The sequence below is a fragment of the Falco peregrinus genome, chromosome 6, assembly GCF_023634155.1.
Source record: "Falco peregrinus isolate bFalPer1 chromosome 6, bFalPer1.pri, whole genome shotgun sequence".
NCBI classification, from domain to species: domain Eukaryota; kingdom Metazoa; phylum Chordata; class Aves; order Falconiformes; family Falconidae; genus Falco; species Falco peregrinus.
In genome coordinates, this window is record NC_073726.1 from 10829670 (window position 1) to 10854339 (window position 24670).

At 37.7% G+C, this 24670-nt stretch overlaps 1 protein-coding gene across 2 annotated transcripts in view; it reads left to right on the forward strand.

Moving 5' to 3' along the window:
- The window catches only part of CADPS2 (calcium dependent secretion activator 2), a 323550-nt gene that overhangs the window by 173572 nt on the left and 125308 nt on the right, over positions 1-24670 (forward strand). The window lies entirely within an intron of this gene.

Here is a 24670-nt window from a genome sequence, read left to right on the forward strand (position 1 = left end):
TGCTAAAAGCGTGTTTATTTCTGTCGAGTTAGAACAGCAGCCTTAGGGAGGTGCAAACTGTTTGCTTCAGGAAAGCTTCCTTGGCTGTCCTTAACCCATAATTAAATTAGGGTTGAAAACCCAAGCAGGATAGGCTAATCCACTCAAGTTACGTGGGTTATGGTAAATACCTTTTCTAACGCGTGGGGTCTTTTTTAATGTGCCTTTGCACATCTATGTGCACTTAAAGCAGGCATTATTTTTAGAAGCACATTATTGTGTCAGTTAAGTTGTCTGTTAGCATAACCTAGTGGTTACTAAAGGGTATTATTCTGTTGCTTCCACTTTAGAAATAAGAAAGGAATACTGAGTTTTTTAAGTACCTTGCTTTAAAAGGATTAGCAATGCTTAATGGTCATACCAAAAAAAAAAAAAAAAAAAAAAAAGGGAAAATAAATAATAATATAAAATTAAATTCTTACAAATTGAACAGCCTGAACAGAACGATATTTCAATGTGGTATTATTTGGGTTTGACTTCCAAAGTAAAGCATTTCAGCCTAGCTCTTTTCCAGAACTTTTTCCAAGATTTGAAAGCCAAAATTCATTCTTTTAAGTTCTGTTCTGCTTTGTGCTATGGCTTGTTGCATATAGAAATGTTATACCTTTAATTTCTTAAACTTTAATGTTTGGAATATACATTCTACAAGCACATGAGTATGTACATGCCCAGATTTTCTCCCTGTGTCTCATCTTTAAAGCAATTATTTTTTTGAATTTTCAAACTTGTACTCTGAAATTGTGAGGAATCTGTGTGAAATCAGTTTTCTCTCACAACTTTTTTTTTTATTATTATTATTATTACATAGTCAGAATGTGAAGATCACCATGAATTTGCTAACTTTTAAAAGTTTTTCTCTTGTGCACTTGGAATTGACTGAAATATTCTTAGAAGAATATTGATAAACAACGAATGTAGCTATGGGTTCCTGTATGTGGCTGAAATATCACATTTTTCCTGCTGCTGCTGTAGTTTTAGAGCTAAAGAAAGTCTGTGAGATGAATGCGTGGTTAGCAGTCTTCCAAGATGCAGAACTAGAGGATAAGTAATTTTCCCCTCTCATTTTTATGGCACTTGTCACCCATTGATAAAAGTTCGTTGGAGAGGAAGGCAAGTGTAATTACCTGCTTTACAGGTGAGTGAAATGAAGCACAGGAACGAACAGAGATCACCCAAGGTCACAGGCAGTTTGGTGACAGAGCTGAGGGTCGCACGGGGGTTTGTTGGCTTCTCAGTGGGTAGGACTGCAGTGTGTGACTCACCTGGATAAACTGCGGTCGTAGCTACTAGAGAGTTGATAAGTCAGGTAAGAAGAGGCACAGAAGCACTGAAGTTAGCCAGAGCAATGGTGGTGTCGGCTCTTACATGCTGCTTGTCCATGATCACCTAGCAAAGAAGGGCAGGAGGAGAAACGGAATGAGCTTTATAACTTCAAGATGTGTAGTCTGAAGGCTAATCTGAAGACAAGATCTGCTCCCGGTATCATCATTTCAGAGAAATGTACAAGATGACCGCATTGAAATGGCTCTATTTCAGTTCTGGGTTACTTTTACAGATAAAGTAAGATGTGAGGAATACAACCACACTTCTCTTAGCAAGTACCGAATGCTCCCTGTCACAGGCAGGCCTTTGTGTTGCATATAATGAATTGGAAACCGGTTTCAGACGTTTCTCTGAGCCAAAATGCAGATACACGTCAGAATAATTCTAAATCATTTGTTTTACCAACACTAAACAGAAGGAAAAGAAACAAATTTTTGCTAAGCTAAAATGTCAGGTTTAGTTTGTTTTAGAACAAGTAGATATGCAGTTGCTTCAAAGTGAAGAAAAGTGTTAGAAGCATGTATGTATCCAACATCCTAGAAAATCCTTACTAATACTTGTTATGATATGATAATATGTAGCATAGACATCTTCAATTAGTATTATTTTCCATGAGATAAAAACTTTCTGCATTACTTTTCAACCATTACTGAAAATACTTTTCTCATTGGTGAAGACAGTAACGTTTTTCTCTTACAAGAGGGGGCTACTGGAGAGATTCCTGTTGCTCTTTTTCATTTCTTCTCAACACAACACCATTGCCTGAACCAAACGTTAAGTAGATACTTACCTAACTATAGCATTTCTTCATCTACATACATAAACTCTTCTGTATCTCTTTGTAACATTTGATTTGTCTATGTGTGCACAGTACGTCTAGTTGTAACCATAAAGTCAGTGTATTAGCACCATCTAGCTTTCTGCTTCTTGCTATTGCACTTTGTCTTCTAGCTTAAAAAAAGGGGGTACCAGAGCACTGGCTTCAGCTGCTGCTTCAAAGAACAGGGTTCTCGCTGTCCTTTGGTGGAAGGCTTAGTTTTCAGTTTGTGAACATCAAGAGTGGGAAGCATAAGGAAAGGCAGATGGAAGAAACTTTTGAGTTTGTTTGAATTATACAAACTGTGCATCACATCAAATAGTTTGGAATCCTTTCTATATACTGCATTCAGAAGAAGTATAGGTTGTCTACTAAATTAAAATAAATGCCTAATCACCAAACAACAAAGCTTTGGAAAGATGAATTACCAGAGCAAAATGTGGGCTTCAGTCATGTCATCTTTTTTCTTCTGCCTGATTCACAGTTTCTCAAATCTAAATTCAGGTCACAGATAAACTATGCATAGCTGCTTAAGTGATTTTTAAAAGCTACGTCTCCTTTTATTTTAAATGAAACTCAGGCCACTTTGATAGATAGTAAGACAATTTCACTGCTGGTAACCATGAGTTAGGAGAAATATCTTCACTTCTACTGATATTTCTTATTTTTCTTACTAGTTATAAATACTGATCTTTATAGATAAAATAGTGTCTGTGTGTATACTCTTACGAAGATGAATGAAATTAAATAGATATTTTATTTGTACTAAATGTTATTTCAGTTAATTCCTGTGACGATTTTATATTTGCAGTGGTGGTAGTTTAGGGTTTGTGATGTCCTCAGACACACGGAGCTGGCCCTACTGGACAGCAGACATGCTTGATTTGTATTTTTAACAGCTACGGTTTTGTTCAAAGCATTTTCTTATCCTGTTGGAGGAACAGTAGAGTTGTAAGAAATAATGAGTGGATTCTACCAGTGTTCTTTGTCATTTCTATTACAATTACTCCTAATTAGTCTCAGATACATTTAGGAGGTAAATCTTTCTACAAATGCCTGACAGTGCGTTCCCACTGTCATTTCTGTCATTTGCATCAGGCCTTCCAGTATTTTGAGATGACCTGTAATCCATATACAAATGGGAAGTTATTAAACGTTCTGCCATTGGTGACGAGACAATCTTCTGCCACTTACTCCTCATATGTAGGTAAAGGGTGCCTGCCATGAGGAACGCCTTGAGTCTTGATTCAGTAACGATATAGCCAAAAATGCGCCTCTTTCCTGAGGCTTTCTCAGTTGTTACCTTGTGAAATCTTGTTATAACATGTTGAAACACCGTGGGATGCAGCAGTCTGCTGCAAGAGGATCCTATCGCAGGAAGCAAGTGTGTATTCAAGTCAGCTGGGTCTGCTCCCTCTAGGTATGATTTTATAGTGTGCACAGCTTTTCTTGTCTCTCACATTTACTGGCAAGTGGGACAATGTTTGCTGAGTGTAGCTGGCCTCAAAATTAATGCCCAAGTTGTCCTAAGAATCTCATTCTCATCTGCCCCTGTAGATGAACTCTTTTCCAGAGTTCCTTATAAGCTAACGGCGTTGTCAGTAATACGGAAGATGAACAAAAGCAGACTTATCTAAAGGGAATTCTCTAGTAAAGAAACTACTTAATGAAGCAAAAGTGAGTTAGAAGTTTCTTTTTAGTCTGTTAACAAAGTATTTCAGATATGGCCATTTGAGGAGGTCATGGAACTTAGCAGTGAGAGAAAGAGAGAGGGAGGGAGATGATACTTAGCCAGCTCTCCACCCTGACCAAAACCTGATAATGCCATGTCAGCACCTACACGGCAGAACTGTTGGGGTTGCCAACATGACCACAACACTTTTGAGTTAGAGTTGGCTCGTGCTCAGACTCAAAGCATGGACAATGTAACCTCTTATTTGCTTGCCATATACAGATGACCTTTGAGACACTGGGCAAAATATTTCATTGTCGTCTGTGAGAGGAAGGCATAAAGAAGCATCAGAGTTTCAGTTGTTTCATTGGCTTCAAAGACAGAAGAGGTGTGAACTGCAAAGGTTCATTTTCCAATCCATATTCAACCTAGACCTAACGTGTCAATCCAGAATCTTGGGACTGATGAAGACAAGCGCGGTTGCTGTAGCTAGTTCTGCAGTGCTGAAGCAAACTGTGTCAATGGCAGTTCTTTAAACACCACTTATGGCAGATGTGCTGTGTAGCTGATGAAATGGGCTTTGGCTGAATTTCACACACAGGTGGCTGTTGAAGAAGAAAGTGGTTTCAGTAAAAAATGTGAGCCACAACAGTATACAGCGGCGGCTAATACCGCTCCATATTCAGGAATATCTGCTCTTCTCTTTACATCAAGGTGTGCCAAAATGTTATACAACATCCAGCACCATATACTGATATGTGTAGAGCGTATTTTCGGTACTCAGTGAATTACTCTGCAGATGGTTATGTCAGAAACTACTTTGAAAAATATCCTGGCTGCATCTTCAGAATATTTCATGAAATGTGATTGATGAATACCTTGAACGGGAAAGGACTGGCATTGCTGATGGGTAACTTAACTACTCTTCCTGCTGCCTGAAGTTAACATGCTTCTTTTGAAACTACAAGAACTTTTTAATGAAACTTAGAAGAGGATATTATCTTTCTTTTCAACAGTAACTCTCAGACAGTTGCTGACTCCAAAGATCCAAAACTCTGAAGACAAGCGTGTGGGTATCCCTTTCTGCAAGACAAGACTCATAAATCCCAGCACAGAGTAAAGCCAAGCGTTTCAAGAACTTCTGACACATGGGATGAGACTACTGAGAAATTAACACAAAATTTGAAAACTGCAGCAGTGACTTTACAGTTGAGCAGAAATATCGGTCAAATTTTGGCCCACAGTTAGTAAAAATTTTTTAAATTTGGATCCAATAGCTGCGGTGTAATTTTTCTGTTTAGAAAAGTATCATTCATGTAGCTATAATTATCTTGTATTTCTTGCTAAATTCTGACGAACCTGTCCTCATTTTTACCCTCATAAGGTAACATGTGCTTGTATACACCAACATAAAAATTTCTTGTGTACATTATAAGCAGCATGATAGAATGGCTTGATTCTTAATTCACTTTTAGTGATGTATGGATGCCTTGCTATTATTATTCCAAGGTGTCTCATAACAATATTTTCTGTTATGGTAATTTAAATTGTGCTAAATGCTAGTATTTCATTGTACTAAATGAATGCTAACATTCTGCCATGGAGAAAAGTGCTAATGTGTTAACTGTCTTCCTTTAAATCATTTTAATATTACACACTTTTGCAAAATCATTTGACTGTAATCAGTTACTTTTAAAAAATGAAAATTGAACTTCATGAAAAATGACACATTGAAGTTACATAAATGATTGATTGAATAATGATGATGGGTTAATGCAAAATTACTATGGAAGGAAGAAGCAAAAGTGTTTATCCTGCTGCTAGATCCTTAGAGAACAGATTATAGCTATGAGCCTGATTTTCAGTGGCTTCCCACAGTAATTGCTTCCGAGGAGGCATGGGGAATCTTGAAAACCTTAATGATATGCCACTGTCACTTTAATTGGTAAGAGAAGCCAAGAGAATCCTAATTGCCAAAAGAAGCATTACTAATTAAAGTGTCATTCTTCATTCATTCCATAGTAATTAACCTGAAATATTTGTAAAAGCTGAGGTATAAATTTAGATCCAAACTCAGCTTAACCACAACAGGCTTTATGTGAAAAAAAAAAAAAAAATCTATGGGTTAAGCAAGGTTAATAGCCAGAAAACTTAAAATACAATTTTTTTCTTAAAAAAAAATTGCTCTGGTTTTACTCATTACTTTTTAAAACATGTAGTAAAAGAATTGAGAGTAGATTTAAGAACCTGTTTTCATAAATATGTAATTTATATTTAAATCATGATTATACTCTCACATTAAAAAAATCATTAAAACTGTTTATATAGGATATTCCTTTTTCTTATATTTCACTGGAAAGCTACATGCTTCTGAAAATGTTAAGATGGGTTTTCTTCAGCTCTGTGATGAGCAAAATGATGCAAGTTCACTTGTATATGTATCGTCTTTAGACCACAATTTTAACAACATCCGTTCAATATCTTCCTGCCTTCACTAGGACTGAGTATGAGTAATTGATTAGGTATGGAGTACCTAATCATCAGTACCCATAGTCAGTACTGCATGTGTGTCAAATCCTTCTTCGGTTCATCTTTGATAAAATCTTTATTCAGCCTCACAAAATAATCAGTTGGAGTGAGCTGGTCCTGTTGGCACCAGTCCATTTCCTGCACACTGGTTTTTGTACCTAAACTCTCATTCTTTCGGCATGCATTATGTCTTATGGTTTACCTTAACGGTGCCTTCCACCTAGATGTAAATGCCAAATTTTTGTTCTTATCATATAGGATCTCAGAACCTGTAACCGAGCATCTCAGTGACCCGTAGAACAGCTAGGTAGTCTTTTCTAGTCTATACTATCAAATTTCTGTCTGCAATTCTCATCTTCAGATCTCTCCCCATCTAAACTTCCTGGTCTCTATGTGCCTTTGTGAGGGAAAAAAAAAAGAAGTAAAAAAAACCTTGGCAGCAATTTTCAGCTCATCAGGTTAGAGAAGAGGTCACTTTCAGACCATAAAGATGGTGATGAGCTGTGCTGCAGCATCACTGAGGACTTGTCATCACAGTTTATGTGACTGACTCCTAATTCATAGTCCTACACTTGAGCAAATTTGAATGCAGCATCATTGCCTGAGAGAGACTGGTTGCCCGAGTAGCTTCTAGCAGTAGCCCCTTGGAGCAGCAGTGGGGTGAGATTAAGCCCTATACCCAGATAGCAGATTGCATGTGATGATCCTACCATGGAAAGAGAAGAATTAAAGGATGAATGGTGCAAAGAGCAGTAACCTGGACTTCTCTGAGGCACCTACGAAGGATTTCTAGCCACTGATGGCTACCCAAATTATGCTACCCAATACAAAGAGGTGGAAATCTGGAAGACTGAATTATGTGCTGCCTTCTTGACTACAAAGGGAGCCAAGTGTGAAGCGTGCCCAGACAGATCTGTAAAGTGACTCAGTGGTTGCCGAAGACTTGATAATCACTTTATATGCATTTCTGAGGATTTAGTTCAGTCTCTGCCTGGTCTTGTCCTAGACTGACTGCCCTTTAGTGGCTGGCATATGAAATGCACTAGCTGAGTGCTGCATCTGATTTCTTTTCACATACTCTTAATCACATGCTCTGAATCAATTCTGCAATGTGAATCAAGGGCTGCAACTGGGGGCGATGGAGAGATTTGCTTCAAAAGCGCACTCCTTATTCGGACTGTTACCAACGTAGATGCATCCTTTTTTTGTTTAGGTACTTCATTTAAGTACCTAAAGGTAGTGGGGCAAAAGTGGGCAACAGCTTTTATTCATGCCCATGTCAAAGGCTCAAGCAAGGGTTCAATCCTGAAAATATACGAAATACATGCTCCTGTGAAACCTTACATTTGTGCTTGTAAATCTTTGCTTTATTGGATTTTTAAAAAAATATAAAGAACAAAATCTGAACAGAGTCTTGCCTGTTAATGGTAATGCTCAAATCACAACTGCAGAAAGCTATTAATGTGTAAAAAGGAATTTTTTCTGTATTTTAATTAAAAATAACAAAGCTGGTGGTAACTTAGAAGGCCAAATGATGAACTAATGTTTAACTGAAAATAGACCTTAAGGTCATGAAATTGTAGATGAGGAGCTGAGAAAAATCTAAAGTTTAGTGTGACTTGTAACTGGTTTTTGTTCTGAACCACTAAGTAATAACTTTAATTTACTTATAAGTGGTTTTCATATACAAAATAAGAATAATAGATGGGTTGACCATTCAGTGCTGTGTGGGTTGAAGGTAGTATTAAAAACATTAAATGTTGTTATGTTGTAGAAAAGTACATGTCTTATTAGGTCCTCACATGGAAGATCATGACCTGAGCAGTTTAGTCACTACACATACATGAAGAGAAATATAGGCAGGTCATTCTTTTTCCTGTGCGTCATTTTTCTTACTCAAATGAGAGCATAAAATAGGCTTCTTATTTTTACAATAAAGGTTGAACAGCTAAAAAAATGTTATCACACCAGAGGTGTACTAAAATTTGCAGTAATAAGTTCAGAGTAGTGGGAGCTTCCCAGTAACTGTACATTCTGATTGAGCGGAATCTGGTCTTACTGAAATGTTCAGGTTGGCTTCTGTATTTTAAATTTCCTTATGCTATTGTTATACAGTTCCCATAGCTTTGGAAAAGTATCAATTCAGAACAGCATCTGACTTTTAGTTTTGCTTAAAACTTGAGAAAAAAATTACTAAGCTGTAAATACACCCAAAATATGGCTGACAGTATCTTTAGAATGAAGTCACACACAAGTATCCCTGTTTCATGACCTATTCCAGAATTATATACAGCAAAATATATGCATTTTCTTATTTATTTTATATTATTCTTATTTATTTTATATTATCATTTTTAACTTTTTTGCTATCTAAGTTTCTTTTGAAAGTTGTCAGCAAACTTCTCTTACGTGCATGAGTCTGTAGTAATGAAGATGTAACTGACTGTTCTATTCATAACGTTATTACTGTACCTAGTCACCTAAGCAATATTCTTATTTTTCCCAAACCACAGGACCAAACATCTTTGAAATAGTTGTTTTATCTTTTGTTTATATTGCTTATTCTACTACAGATCAGCATAGGACACATCATGCAGGTGAAAGATTCGGTTTGTTTATTAGCCTTTTTTGTCAGGTGATCTGACTTGTTTCTTGGTAACGTACGCTGATGTGTGACAGAATTTAAGAAAGTTAATTCCACCTGACACGCATTGACATTACATGTGGCCTTGCATGACCTGGCATTATTTCTATACAGAGAGTGCCAGTACTATTAGCTGCGAGGATGGGGGCATGCCACCTGCCCGTTGTGTCCTTCTGTCACTGGCGCTGTCCATCTGTTACTTGTAGGAAAGTAAAATTCACATAATTTTTGTCTTTTGGAATATAAACCCTTACAAAATCAAAGGCACTTATGACAGCAAAATTAATTTTAAATGCTAATAGTATGTAACCAGTCTAATCCTCTCCATTTGTCAGAATGCTGGCTTAGATGCTGTAGGGTCAGTTGTGCTATACTGTGTCTGAGGGTGGATTTCAATCCATAATACACTGTTCTGTATGAGGAAAAATAATTTTAACACAATACTGCTTCTAATGGCAGAAATAACATTTTATAAATTCAGTTTAGTGGGGTTTTTTCTCCACAGCATTATAATTTCAATGATTACAATATTGCATTTAATTTTGACACAGTAACAGAGTCCCCAAGGCCCTACACTACTGCTGTTTTGCCCAAATACTATATTCATCACAGCCAGCTCCCTTTAAATAGTCCACATCCTGTTAAATGTCAACACAAATGTGTTGGCAGTTCAATACTGTACCATTTTGTCAGGGTCCCTGAGTACATCTCACATCCCTGAATAAGCAACGTGATGGCATCACCCTGGTAGGCTGGTGGTTTCTGCAATCTCATCAGTGTAGCAGTGCTTTCATACAGAGTTTTGCATTATTAGCTTACACTGTCTTCTTATTTAAATAAAAACTGTAATGAAGCATTCACCCTACGCTACAAATAATCTTTTTAGCATGCTTACTGTCACAAACCTGTTTTAATGTAATCCCATCCTAAGTTAACTTTGTGTCTGTTCAGCAGTGTAGCATCACTGTCTTTTTGTAATGTGAGAGGCTGGGGTTTTTTTCACCTTATGCTTAAATGATAAAAGAGAGCAGGTAAGTGAAAAATGCATGTATGTTAAATCGTATGTATGGTTTCTCTTTGGAGCAAAAGACAGAAAGGACTTCTTAAGATTACCTTTCATGCTACTTGTGTGGAGTAAACTGGGGAAAAATTGGCAGGGGGAGTGTTTTGGTAGGTGTAGGTTTGAGTTCCACAGCTAAGTCCCCACTGGGGTCAGACCAGGTTCCCTTGCTTTACCACGTGGAGAGCTCCTCTGATAACATTGGAAGATTGCCAACCCAAAACTGCCATCTGCTTTTCTTACAAGTTTATTACAAAGATGGAAAGCTGTATGGTTCTCGTGAGAGAAGTGAACGCAATCCTAAACACAAAACTAGTAACGCTTGCTCAGTGGCTTAGAAAGTTACTATTTTTATCGTGTTCCTGCATTTGTGATTTTGACCACTGATTTACATTTTGAAATAATTTCAAGTTCAAAGTAAGTGGAATGCACCATGCCAGAAGAGAATAAGAAGCTTGGCTCCATTTTCAGTAGTGCTGGTGTGGAGAAGTCTACCTGAGGATGCGTAGAAGAAGTCTACCTCTTGTCTCAGAAGTGAGTTACCCCATGTGCAAAATCAAAGTATGTTGCTTGCTTACCACCGAGCCGGGGAGGAGAACTGATGGAATCCCCAAAGAATCAGGTCAGTGCGCTCTGGAGACCAGTCGGTTCATCCCCTCTGCTGGCTGAAGCAAGCTGATCTGGGCAGTGCCCCGTCAGGGTCACCAAAACTGCCATCTCAAAAATGAGTTCGTTACCCAGTGTGCAAAGTCAAAGTCTAAGAATACATGATGCTGCCTTTAATACAAAGTTGTGCAACTTTGGGTGCTAGGCGGACCAGCACACCTTAGTAGTTTCTACAATTAGATTTATACACAATTACATGAATATTGATTTTTTTAACTCCCAACCCTTTAACACCAATTGGATGGAAATCTACGTAATGGTTACACAATCTTATTGGTTAACTGCGCGTGCTAATTGAGGAAGGCTGTGTCTGTGGGCCGGGGTACCTGGTGTAGGGGGTGTGATTTTCAGTATTATAGTGAAGGTGGTTCACTTAGGGACACATCTGTGGCTATCTGTCCAATAAGTATCAGATCAAGAGTCTTGTGTTGCCAAGTTTCCAGGATGTAATTGTTCTTCAAAGACGCCTTGCCCTAAGCAGCAATTACTTGGTAGTTCTTCACATGGACCATTCTGAGTCGAAATAATGTGTGCATTCTGTTTCTTCAAGAATATATGCAGGTTGTTAAACAAAACCATATGTCCATATAGTCTGGCTACAAAATTTGGTAAGATCCTCACAGCTGGACACCTGATGGCCAGTCTCTTTTCTAAAACTGCATGATTGTGGCTCTAGCCTTTTTCATCTAGTTGTAAGTCCCAGCCTTGAAGGGCAAGCTGAAGTCTGAAGCAAGGATCTGAAGTTTTAGACTATGGAATGATTCCCTATAGGTTGAGGGCAGTGTGCTGGGAACAATACCACATTATATGGGCATGGGATGTCATTTTTGTGGCCAAGAAGGCCAACGGGGGGATCCTGGGGGGCATTAGGAGGATCGTGGCCAGCAGGTCGAGGGAGGTGATCCTGCCCCTCTGCTCTGCCCTGGTGGGGCCACGTCTGGAGCGCTGTGTCCAGTGCTGGGCTCCCCAGTTCAAGGGAGACAGGCAACTACTGGAGAGGGCCCAGCGGAGGACTACAGGGATGGTGAGGGGACTGGAGCATCTCCCCTGTGAGGGAAGGCTGAGGGAGCTGGGCCTGTGTAGCCTGGGGAAGAGACGGCTGAGGGGGGATCTTGTCAATGCCTACAAATATCTTAAGGGAGAGCGTCAAGAGGATGGGGCCAGGCTCTTTTCAGTGGTGCCCAGTGACAGGACAAGGGGCAACGGGCACAAACTGCCACACAGGCAGGTCCATCTGAATATGAGGAAGAACTTCTTTACCTTGAGGGTGACAGAGCACTGGGACAGGCTGCCCAGAGAAGCTGTGGAGTCTCCTTCTCTGGAGACATTCAAAGCCCACCTGGACGTGTCTCTGTGCCACCTGCTGTAGGTGAAGCTGCTTTAGCAGGGGGTTGGACTAGATGATCTCCAGAGGTCCCTTCCAACCCCGACCATTCTGTGATTTTTGAGGATCTTTCAGTCAAGCCATTAAGAAACACATTCTGAGTAATGAATGCAGTCAAAGGAAACTGGAATTGTTATGCAAGTAACGTAACTGGGGCTGTTATTAAATATAACAAATATTGCCAGTAGCTCAGAACATGTGCTAGGCTAAGGTTTCTAAAAATGTAACACTTGCCTTTCTTTCATTCACTACTTAGGAAAAAGAAAAAAGAAAAAAAAAGGCATCACAGGAGACAAACAAGCAATTTGTGTAAATGCAGCTTTACCATCTATCTTGAGAAGCAGCGGATCCATTTTCAAACAGAAAATAGCTCTGATCCTTAAACTAATATTGTATGGTTAACCATTATGAATGTGAATGTTCGATTTAATCCCAAATGCTACATTCATTTTTAATTGAGCTGTATGTATTCTACTTAATGGAAGGCTTGGGGTTTTTCCTTGCACACTCAATAAATTCTAATTGAACACCTGATTCCTGCCACCAATATGTTAACATCTGGACGCTATCTATCTTTTATGCATATAGATTCACTGATTAAAACTCAGCAGAATAGCAGATAATAGGAAAACAAAAATACAACATTATGGAACACTTTCAGCCATAATTTTTTATTATATATTGAGAAGCATTTAATTATCTTATTTCATTTAATTAACCCCTCTACTTAGGTCTTTTTTTTTTTTTTTTTTATTGATATGGCATGTTAGCAACTTCGCTAATTGGCACCAAAATACCATGTGACTATATTAAATGTCTTGTCCAAAATAATCCCTTTTGGTTTTTTTGCTTTCCTGAGACTTTTTATTTATTTCACAGTATTTTCAATAATATATAAAATACTTTGGCAGCAAATCATTTGATTTAAAATTAAGCATTTCACTTTCATGTTTCTTTCTGTGTTAAAGGCAAAAAAGATTGCAAAGAAAAAAGTGTTTACTTTCTAACATATTTTAGAACCAGAAGGCATCACTCTACCTTTTGTAGTGTTTAGAAATGTTAGTCTTTCTTTGGAAAGAAAATGTATTTTAAGCATTCCTTATCATTAAGACTTTAAGCATAATCTCTCGGCATTTACAGATTTAGTCTAGAAGAAAAACAGCAGCATTGTGTCACTCCAGCTACTGTACTTTAGTGGGTTTGGTACCTGTTCAGTACTGATCTGTTTTATACCAATGATTAAGAAATCTGACAACTCTAACAGAGTATAAATGAGCTCAAATTATATAAATGTTTTAGTGTGTAATATTAATTTCCAGTTAAATAGTAACAGCTTTTTAGAACCGAGACTTTATGGAAATGTAATTGATCAAGATTTTTTTTTCTGCATGAGACCATTTTTTTTAATAATTTATTATACCTCTCCTTTAATTTTAGGGTTTTTTATTCCAAACGATTTTTTGTATTCTTCTTTAAAGATGTAACATATTTTTTACTCAATAATTCTTCAATATGTATTTGGTATCTCAGTACAAGGAAAAAAAGATTACAATTTCGCCAGTTGGCACTTTTTCAGTTTACCGAATACTGATATTTTTGCAAATTATTTCCATGCCTTTTGAGTTGTTGGATAATCTGTATAAGTGTATTGGCACTTCAGCGGATAAAGTGACTTGTCATTATGCAATGCATGTTGTCCCCCTAACTTGAGAATACATGTATTATTAATATATATGACTCTGTGTTCCCATATATACATGATTTATGGGAAAATAAGACATTCTGCTTATTTAAAATATTCATTTTAAAACTATTTCAAATATAAGTTTGATAGTCCTTACCCTGGAGTTTAAGTTATTAACTTTTTGTGGTTACTCAGGGGCATTTTCTTTCCTCTTGACGTCAGACTCAAACAGGTAGCAGGGATCAATTTTAAACTTTCAATTTAAATTTTCTTATTCTGGGCCTTTGCGTTATACGTATCCTGGCATCCACGGGAGGGCAGCATGGTTAAATTAAGGGAGAACATGGGACTAGGATTATAGTGCAGCTAAATGAATCTCACTTTTGATTGTTTATATTGTTTCGTGAAAGCTTTTATAATTGAGAAGAGTGCATATTTTCCTAGCCAATATAGATAAAGCAATTGCTTGTTAATTTTAGAAGTTTCCAAGAGTAGCTTCTGTAGTACCTACAAATGTGGAGTTTTTCTCTGTATATATACAGTCTATTTTAGAAGAAAGTTTGAAAATATTTAACGTGGAAGTTTTTAAAGCCTAGTTGGAAATTTAGCTCTGCAAATTCCAATAAACCTGTTACAATATTTTGGTAAATCAAATATTAGGAGAGTAGAGGTACCTGTTCCAGTAGGTTTTTGGGACACTGGAACTACTCTGCTCTCAACTCTTGACTGAATTATAGCAGGAAATGATTCCTTTCATATATGTGTAAGTAAATACACAGACAAGTGCGTGAAGTTGTGTTTGGGGAAAGAGATTGAAAAATCTCAATCTCAGATTTGAACAGTAATGAATGAGTGACACTAAAACGATTAATTATATTTTTTCTTCATTTAAAAAGACACCGAAACACTTACAGAAGGCATTTTACCCTTTGTGTTATATACAAATGCTATTTTTTTAAAGTATTTCTAAAACTTCAAATGAGGAGAAACCACTCAAACCTCCCCTCACATCCAATTCATCAGTGTTACAACTTGTTTTCTCTTAGATTTTATGTTTTGCCTTTTGAAATCATTTTTATGTAACAGCAGTTTTACAGCTGAATATCACTTTAGTATTGCTAATCTGGGGAGGCGGTTGCTTGTCAGAGCAATCCTGTATCCTGTGCAGCAGGAATGGGCTGAGCCCAGCAGATGGCTCTGATGCTCCCTCGCAGGTGGTAAATTCTGTATCCCTGAAGTCCTTCTACAGCTCCAAAGGTGAATCAGCTCCAGTTTAGTAACTCTAGTGCAGGGACAGTGCATTTGAATGCTTTGATTTTCTACGTATTTGTTGCGGTAAAGAACTTCGAACAAAGAGCCAAACCATGCTGTTTTCATAAGCTTGTATCTTTCTTGTATATCACTGTTTTGTTTTTCTCTAGCCAAACACCCCAAACAAAAATATTTTCAAGATACTGACATTTCTTTAGGACTTTTGTTTTCCTAGTTATGTTAATCTATTGTAAAAATCTGGAATTCCATGAAGGGATACTCCAGTTTCTCATAGGGGATATATTTCTCAGTGATGCAGCTCTATCGCTTCCTAAAATGACTCCTGGGGAATTCAGTTTTAGATACTTTGCGTCTGTGTGGCATTTCCAAGTATAAAACATCCAATCATGGTAACGGTTCTAATGCAAATTATTGTACACTGAAAGCTGTCTCTTCCAGTGCCACAAGACAATTGCTAAATAAATAATACTGGTAGGTGGCAGTTTCAGAGCAAACCAAAAGAGCTGCTTCCAGGCACAAGTAGTTGAGATGTAGAACTGTGCTACTAGGTGTAGATTTTGAAAGCTTTAAAGGTTGAGAAAGTCGTTATGGAAATTCATTAAAACAAAAACCCATTCACAAATAGTAAATACAGAGACACCATTTCCAGATTAAAAAAAAATAATAATAATCCTAGAGTCAGTAGTAGCATGAATATAGGAGGAAATTCTGGGGATGTCTAACTGCATGCTTCCATCCAGTTGCTGCTTTCCTCCCCATCCTGTTGGGGACAGGGTACGGGCCTGAATGTGCTTTTAGGTGGCCACTTCTACGTTCTTTCATAGAGCATGTTTCTTCAAAAGAGCCAAAGTGACATTGAGTCAGAAGTCTTTTTGTTTCATTGGCATCTTTAAAATCCTCTATGTGTTCTGTATAGGAAAGTTTCTTTAAAATGGGTATTTTAACAGAACAGATTGGCTGGGTCATACTATGAAAGCTTTCTTGTTCTTACTCCTGTATTGTCATCAAAAGGTGGCCAGGAGTATAAAAGTAATTTTTTTGACTCTTAACTTTTAGTGAAGGGGTAACCTACAGTTGTTGTTCTGCACTGGTAAGTTTTCCAAGGCAGAATGTCTCTATCAGAATGTTAGATTAGCTTTTTGTCTGGCTCCATCTAACCTGGTATCATGTCTTCCATTGTGGCCAGCAGCAGGTGACTGGGAAGGTTTATAAGTAGTCTCAGTAGTCTTTGACACTCCACCTGCCTGCAGAGCAAGGACTTTCTGAGCCTGGTATGGTTCTTTGAGTATACTGACATACAATGCAATTGAATATCTCTTCCATAAACCTGTCCAAGAATGCCTAAAATGCACAATGAAATGTAACTCATTTGAGTTCATGGAAACAAGACGTAGCAGTTGCATAGCTGTGTGAAATTAATGTCTGGCACTGTTCCTGCGTTCCTTAGAGGTGCTAGAGATGCAACGGAGACAGTCTGCACTGCTGATCCAGGCAGCACCACGTGTTTTTCTGCTGCTGTGTGTTGGATGGAAAGAGAAATGGTATTCATTGCTTCCAATGTTTACCTGAAGTCTGGTAGATTAAAGGGGAGTTTTCTAATGTATAAGAGTCAAAATTTTAATCCAGAAGAAAATCACAGAGTTCCCAATAAAAGGCTTTTTATTTCTGCGATGTGGGGACAGACTGCTGTTTCAAAGATTGTATGTGAATTCCAAGAAGGTAACTGCATTTTCTGAACTGTTGCTTAAATTGTATTCTAGCACATTTCATTCTAGACTACTCTGTAGTAGCACAACTAAAAATATTTTTTTTCTACCAAGTGTGCCAAACATTTTGAAATCTTTACAGTCAACGTAGTCTCTGTTCATTATCAGCTAAGTTCAGTCATTGCATCCACAGAAGCTTTACCTCATAGCAGTGACTGAAAAGAGCAAACTAGTATATATTATTCCAAGTTCAGCTTTAGGAATGAGTACTTTCGTCAGACTGCAGACAACAAACATTTTCCATGAACGTCACATTATCTAGTTTTCATGATGCCTGGGTACAAAAAGCTTCCTTCATTTCATCTGTTTTCAGGCAACTAACTGCAACGTGTAAGTTTGGAGTCTTGGCAATGTAGGGATCTCTTATAGCCAATGGATACTATAGAAGGGTGGTTCCAAAGGGTAATTTGCAAAACTCTGAAGATGAAATACACCCTGAGTAGTTTACACTGGATCCATACAAAGTACAAGGGAAAAACATGGTTGCTGAAAGGGACACAGTGGAGCTGCAAAGTCAAACGTATTTGATTTGCTGTTTTCCTTTGGAACATTTTCTTACACGTTTTTTTCAATTCACGAATGATTTGCATGATTTGACCATGGAGTGAAAAGGACGTTGCTTTGCAGGCTTCTGAAATGCATTTTCCAATGTCTGGAAGATAAGGGCTGGTGTGAGGCTTTCCTGAATGTTTCTTCTGCTGTGCTAGGACCTCAGGTTCTGAACAGCTCTTGCTTTTCTCTGCTTTCGTTTCTCTCCCACAGAAGCTAATGTAATAACGCTAACCTCCCCTACTGGACATGTTGTAAGGAGTAATTATCTGGCATTTCTAAAGCATGACATAAGTGTCAAGCAATGTTCCTATTAAGAAAATAATGATAAGTAGGTAAGTTAGGACATGTTAAACTGATTTGTTTCAAAACTTTGGTGATGTTTTAAAATAGTGGGTTTAATTGAATTATTTGGGGGATTTTTTAAAAAATCCAGCTGTCAGGAATTCTAAGAAATATTTTTAAAACATCATAATGTTCTGAATAAACATCTTATGTATGCAGAAATTGAAGGAAAGTAATTTCTTTGTGTTATTTTAAATCACAAATAGGGATACCAGGTGTAGCATACTTCCTCATACCTTTGCTAGCAGATGTACCTCTTTACACTAATTCATAAGAACTTTAAAGTACCTACTAGTGATGATGAAAAAAAAAGTTATGAAAATACTTAGAACTGATAATCTTTAGGATAGAAATGTATTAATCTTGTTCTGTTTATATGTTTTATTACCAAAAAAAAGTACAAAATTAGCTCTGCTGAGATCTGTATTCTTTAAAGTTCTAACAATTCAAAAGTAGCTTTCTGGACAGTGAAAAAACATACAGAACCAGCCAAAGATAACCAAAGGCATGTATCATTCTTGTAAGAGTTCACTGCTCTTGCTAGCCTCCACCACTCCTCCCAAAAGTAGGCATTTTCAGCACTAGGACTCCAGAATTGGAGTTGCGTCAGTTGGCAGCTTAGTACATAGATTTGTTTTATACCAGTATAACAGTGAGCAGGGTGTTTTGACTGATTCTATCAGTGGCAGCACATGACCTAGAAACTAAAGTAGATTTTTCATATTAACAGGTCCTCATCCATTTAGGCTTTCTGGATCACAAATAATATCGCTGCCTGGCTGGAAAAAGTGTCATCAGTTTTTCTATCTAGCTGCAGTGTCATGCGCTTCCAGTGACATGGAGAGATGTCTAGGCTGGGTGCCTGGATGCTTCTGGGTGCTCAGGATGCTTCTGAGTTGATTTCAGTTCTGACAACAGAAAGAACTGTTTCCACAGCCAAACCGGATGCTCAGGGGAGAGCAGTGTGATTTAAACTTGTTCTACTCCATCAGCATTAGCATTTAAATTCAGATTTTCACATTTAAAACCAATCTCTTAGTTGTTCCTGCTTACTGTGATTTCTTTCACATCATGGAACACTTTATGTTCACAGACTTATCTTTTTAGATGAAATTAAACTGGGAGATGAGCTCCAGGGGTATACCCATATATGCTGCACTGGTAGCTCCTTGGTCCATGGGGTCAGACTAGACTAGTCCAAAGAAAGCTGCATCAAAAAGCACAGAGAGACAGTGTCTGCTTCTCAGCACCAGCCGTTTCACAGTTGTGCTGCATTACCTGTTTACATGACAATTACATTACATTAGAATCGGAGTACTTTCTACATTTATGTTGCATCTGAAGGATTTCATTCTTTTGTTGCGTGGAATTCTCTCAAGGCTAAAGGACGTTTTTCTGTCTTGACAAACACTCCCACTTTACATACCAAATAGGTTTCATGATATGACATAAATTGGATTGATAATTCTCAAGTTGCCATTCCAGTTACTTCACAGGTTCTGTAAATACTGGCATGCATATTCACAAATGTTGAAGCACTCTGGAGTGCAGTAAGGTATCACTGTTAAAGAATCTAGGGATATCTGATCTTCCAGCATACCAATAACCATTTATACTGTAAGTGAAAAGTTGTTGGGGGGGGGAGTGGATGGTGGGGGGGACAGGACGTTGGGGTGCACAATGACACCCATATTTTTCCTGTTCATATTAGGAGTGTCTTGCTCGTTGGAATAAATGGAACTGTTTTCTATGGCTGTGGTGTTTGTATTACTTGACATTCTTCAACGTTTCGTTATCCTTAGCAGGTATAATTACAGTAGAAGTTTAGGCTGCTTTTTTTCATTCCATCTGTTGAAGGCTTATTTAGTTCTCTTTCTCAAGAGCACAGAAAGTACTAAAATGAATCCGAGAATGTTTACAGCTAGGTTTCTTATGACCCAGGTCATATTGTTGTCTTGAATCAGTTTTCTCTCTCATCCTCAACTGAAGACAAAAAAATGGCTTAATCTTGCGGGGTTAAATAAAAGGAGGAATGCGGTACAAGGAAGATTCCTTTTATGCAAGCGAGCAGGGATGACTGAAAGTGCCTGTGGGCATTTGGTCTCCATTGGCTCTCACAGCGAATGCAATGATGCCCACAGATAGCCTGTATTGTTGTCAGTTAAATGGGATCATGAGTGTCTGAAAGGTGTTTGAGAATGAACTGAAAATCATTTTCACAAGTGGATGATTACTTCTGCCACATGTTAACCGAACTCTATCAGAGTGGCCCAGATTTTTGAGACTGCATTAATTGCTCTTTCAACCTTGACTGAGGTTTCTCTTTAAGAAAGGCCTTTGCTGGACTAAACTGCTACACGTATTGATTTTTCTTTCTATATTTTTTTCATTGTTTGTGATAAATGAAGCCTTTTACAAGTAGAGAACTTACCATTCAAGATGTAGATAGATTGCTTCATTCCTTAGAATAAAAAGGCTGGTCTAAAAATGATCTCTGTAGAAGTAGTAAGTCCTTTCTCATTTCTCTAGCAGTGAATAGCTCCAGTATTCCACACTCAATTATGTTTTTCAGCTATTCATTAGTGCTGATTTTTTCATCAAAAAATATAACCCTGCACTCTCGCAGCATGGACTTAGAGCAAATAAGCCGCTCTCTCCTTTCCTGTGTGTGCCATCACATAATTGAAAATGAACTATAATATTTAGCAATAAGGTTTTGCATTTTTATAACACGAGGAAATTTACTTTGAAAAATATTCAACCTTTATGTATTTAAAATATAGTGATGCTTGGACTTTTTAAAGAAAATGGTTGTTCATTTTGTTTGTTCTGTTTCCGGAGGAGAAAATTATACTGGCTGAAACAAGATGATATATGACATTTTTATCCAGGTGTTTCTGTGTTTTGTAGTGGAAATGTAAATTCTAGTATTTGTATTTGTTTTCCAGGAAAATGAATTTGAAGTATTAAATGTTTATTTTTCTATCATATTATAAGCATTGTGAGGCATAATCAGGTAAATCTGTGACTTCATACAAATCAAATTTTTACTTTTTAATTTGGGAGTGAGTAAAGAGAAAGTAATTAAATTATGTTAAAGAAAATAAAATTGTAGAACTGTTTTTAAGAGCAAAAGTCTCGGGAAAGTGATCATGGTTTGTACGTTTGGTTGTGTTTTCATGTTACAAAACTGTGTTAGAAAATCTTTACATTGGGGTAGCACTTAATGACTCAATATGTTTGATCAAGCTCCTGTTTTCTACGAGCTGTGTAAAAGCAGGTGTATTAGTCTTATGTTACTGAAAATTATTTAAGTAATACAGAAAGACTGAAGAAGGCAACCAACATATACATACTAACTATAAATATGCTTTCTAATGTGCACATGTACAGATACAGATGTTATGTATACATACTATATTCATATATTTTTACAGAATTAAAGTCTGCTGTCTATATGTTTCTATGTACATTAGAAACCAATCTTTCCTGACTTATTGTCAGTCTACTCATTCAACACACTCAAAACATGGTCTTAAAGAGAAGTCAAAATAAATCTATTTAGTAATAAGTAATTACTATCCAAGTGCTCAGATACAGTGGAACCATTTCAGTATTTTCCTTCTCAGTGCATGGTTGAACTGTAATAATTCAAGAATTATTGTAGATTTTCCCAACTCTGGAATCCAAATTAACATGAGAAGAATTGTAGTAAAGGGTGAGGTTAGTTTTTAGAAACATGGAATTGACTACTGCTGAATATCAGCTTCTTCTTTGTTATCGCACAGGATACTTCACCTAAAGAAAAGTACAGTGTTTGCAGGAATGACTGTTTATTGTTGCTGCTGAGCGTATTTGTTTAAAATAGCCTGAACACTTAATGCTATGCATCTCTGCACATTTTTTTGGATGGAAAGAGTGAGTGGGGCTTGTAGGTGAATACAGATATACATATGGGCAGAGAAATAGCAGGCTGCAGCTCTGCGAGTTTGTGACTGAGGATCTTTGTGGTACTGAGGATAGTTTGTGGTACTGACATTTACCTGAAACCTGTGAAAAATGGTGCAATTCCCCATCTTAGAAATAAAATATTCTTCAGCTTAGCTCTGGGACTTAGTTCACTTCTGAATCTGTTAACCGCTTAATTTTCTGCACCAGCTGTGAAACTCAAGTTCATTTAAATCTGGAAACTCGCTTTTGTAAACTTTTTCTGTTGTAGACGTCAATGACAGTTTCTACAAATCCTAGATATTATTGTCCAAATTTAACAGTGTTCTTAGGTCCTTTGCTTCCTATTTTTTTCAATGGAAAATAAATGGGGAACAAAATGTTCAAAGAGGACTCTGGAAGTCTAAGATGTTTGTCTCCTCCTGGGTATAAATGTTAGACTCTGGAGTAAGAATTAATATCCTCATCTTTCAGGAGCTTGCACACTAAAGATGAGCACAGGATATGTCCCTTGTAAACGGCTGAAACTTTCTACATTAGAAAAAACCTGCAACCATTAGAGGTGGCATTGGAAGATGGATTAGTAACATCATTATAACTGTGTGTTTCTAGTCATTTGTAAAATCAAGTCACATAAGGCTTTGCACTTCTATACTAAACCCGAGCTCTGTCTCATGAATGCTACTTTGTTTGTTACCTAATCTTATCTAAGACTTATCTAAGTGGATTTTAATGCTATGCAGTTAATGTTCCACCCCTTTGTTTCTTAAGGAAGCTCTTATTTAACACCATAGTTGGAAGTGATTTATAGGAGGAATAAGAAGTGCACGTTACTATTGAATTTCTTTTTTGTATGCTTTCTTATTTTATAATTATGGCTTTACTGTAACTTGTGATAGTTCTGCCTGTACTGCAGGACCATATGTGGTATATCTTACCTGAAAAGTAATTTAAAAAGCAACTGACCCTTTCTCTGGTAGCAAATGTTCTTTTAAGATCTCTTATTTTAAAAGCACCTTTCTATACCAGGCTCAGTTAATAATGAAAAAGAATTGATTAAACCTGGCATTTCTAAGGTTGGGTTACTCATTTTCTGCCGTGTTCCTGTTAGAACATAAAGTCACTGCCACTGATGATACCAGGATTACTCTCAAGTAAGAAGAGCTGTGTTATTCTATGGCTCTCTTACAGTCATTTAAGACATGCCAAGAGGGTGGAAACATGGCAGGATATCTTTGCATTGTAGCATTTGAGGACTGTGTATTTCCACAGTCCGTGGGGCAGTTGTCCTCTGACGGCTAAAATCAGAGATACATAAAGGATGTTCTGAGGGATGTGTTGGCAGAACCACCATGAAGAACAGGACAGGTTTAGGACTGAGAGAGCCCAAAGGCCACCTGTGGACCCTTTTACTTTTCTCCCCCCCAGTCATTAATCTTCAAGGCTGAGTGAAATTAATCAGTCATTCCCCCCTTCACCCTATGGCAATAGTAAAGAGATGAATGGGGGCAGCAGCAATGTGGTACGCTTTGGGGAAAGTAAATGCTGTTATGGGGTAACGTGCCTGGCTCTTCTGAATTATATATGAAGAGCAAAGCAGTTCATATTTGGGGGGGGGGGGGGGAAGGGCGGGGAGGATATGGGAATATCCACCTATCAGTCTGTGACATAAATGCTTCCTTAGTTGCAAAACATTATAAATTTTCAAATAAACCCCAGTAGGCCTCTTTTTGGTACCCTTTCTGACATAACACTTACTCCTTTCTCTTTATTGAATTTATGATAATCACAGAATTAAGAAGTTAAAAAGAGTGTGGCAGGATCTGGACTATTGAAAGAAAGCTACATCAACTGGTAATGGTGTACACAAACCTGATTTTCTGTACTCTCATATGAATAAAAAGCAGAGTAACAAGTGAGGCAGAGTTTCAACGCAGGTGCAGCAGGAGTTGAAGAAGGGCAAGCTGTTCAGTGTCGTAGTAATGACGGAGCTGCTTGTGTAATCTGACAAACCACCGTAGTTAATATGCATTATGTGGAACATTTATGTTAGAAATTTGTCCTTTGTAATACCTAAAGTGGCGAAGAATGTGCCTGAGTGTATGCCAAGGACAGGTGGAAAACAATGTTTTGCCTGTATCTTACTTGCCAATTTCACGAGATGTTGGTTCATTGCTCTGGTTTTTTTACTGAGTTAAAAACCACCAGGCAACAACCCCCAGAAGCGATCAAAAAGTAGAGGGCAGCAGACCCTATCCTCTCACCACAGAGGCACCTGTCCATCTATCATCCAACCAACCATCTATGATTCTGGTTATTGCAACAACTTCATAATACACATGCCAGCATCCTCTGAAGAGTGGCCTGTGAAGCCAGCATTCACTGGTCTGAACAGTTTGGCTCTTGGTTCTGCCTTTGACCCACGTAGTTGTACTAGATGCCTTGATAAAAAAAGCTGGCCAGCCAGAAGGGACGTAACATAGGTAATATTTTGCTCTCCTGTCAGGTTTTAAGCAGTAGGTCCTTACCAGTCGTAGCCTCTTGCTTATAATCCCAGAGCTCATCCTTTTCCTTTTGCTGTCCTTGTTAAGAACAGTGCCACATGACCACAGTGACAGCAAAAAAAGTGTCATTATAATGCCATAAAACTTGCTGCAACTTCTTGGGAAATGAGGGTGCTTTCTCTACTGCCAAAGAGTATCAACAACTGTGGCTTTGCATCTCAGTAGTTGATACTGCTGATTAAATCATCTGATTAAAAGCCTGGAAACTGCCAATGTGAGACAAGGAGTTTTTAGTAATCTCACAGTCTTTATAGCGAGGTGTTTCTGTTTGGTAAGTTAGATTCCATTTACTCTTGAAGAAAAATTAATCTTGTGTGTCTCCTGGCATTTTTTGAACATTTTCCCAAACTGCCACTGTGACTCACAGACTAGAGAAACAGAGAAATACTAGCAAATCTATGGAAACCA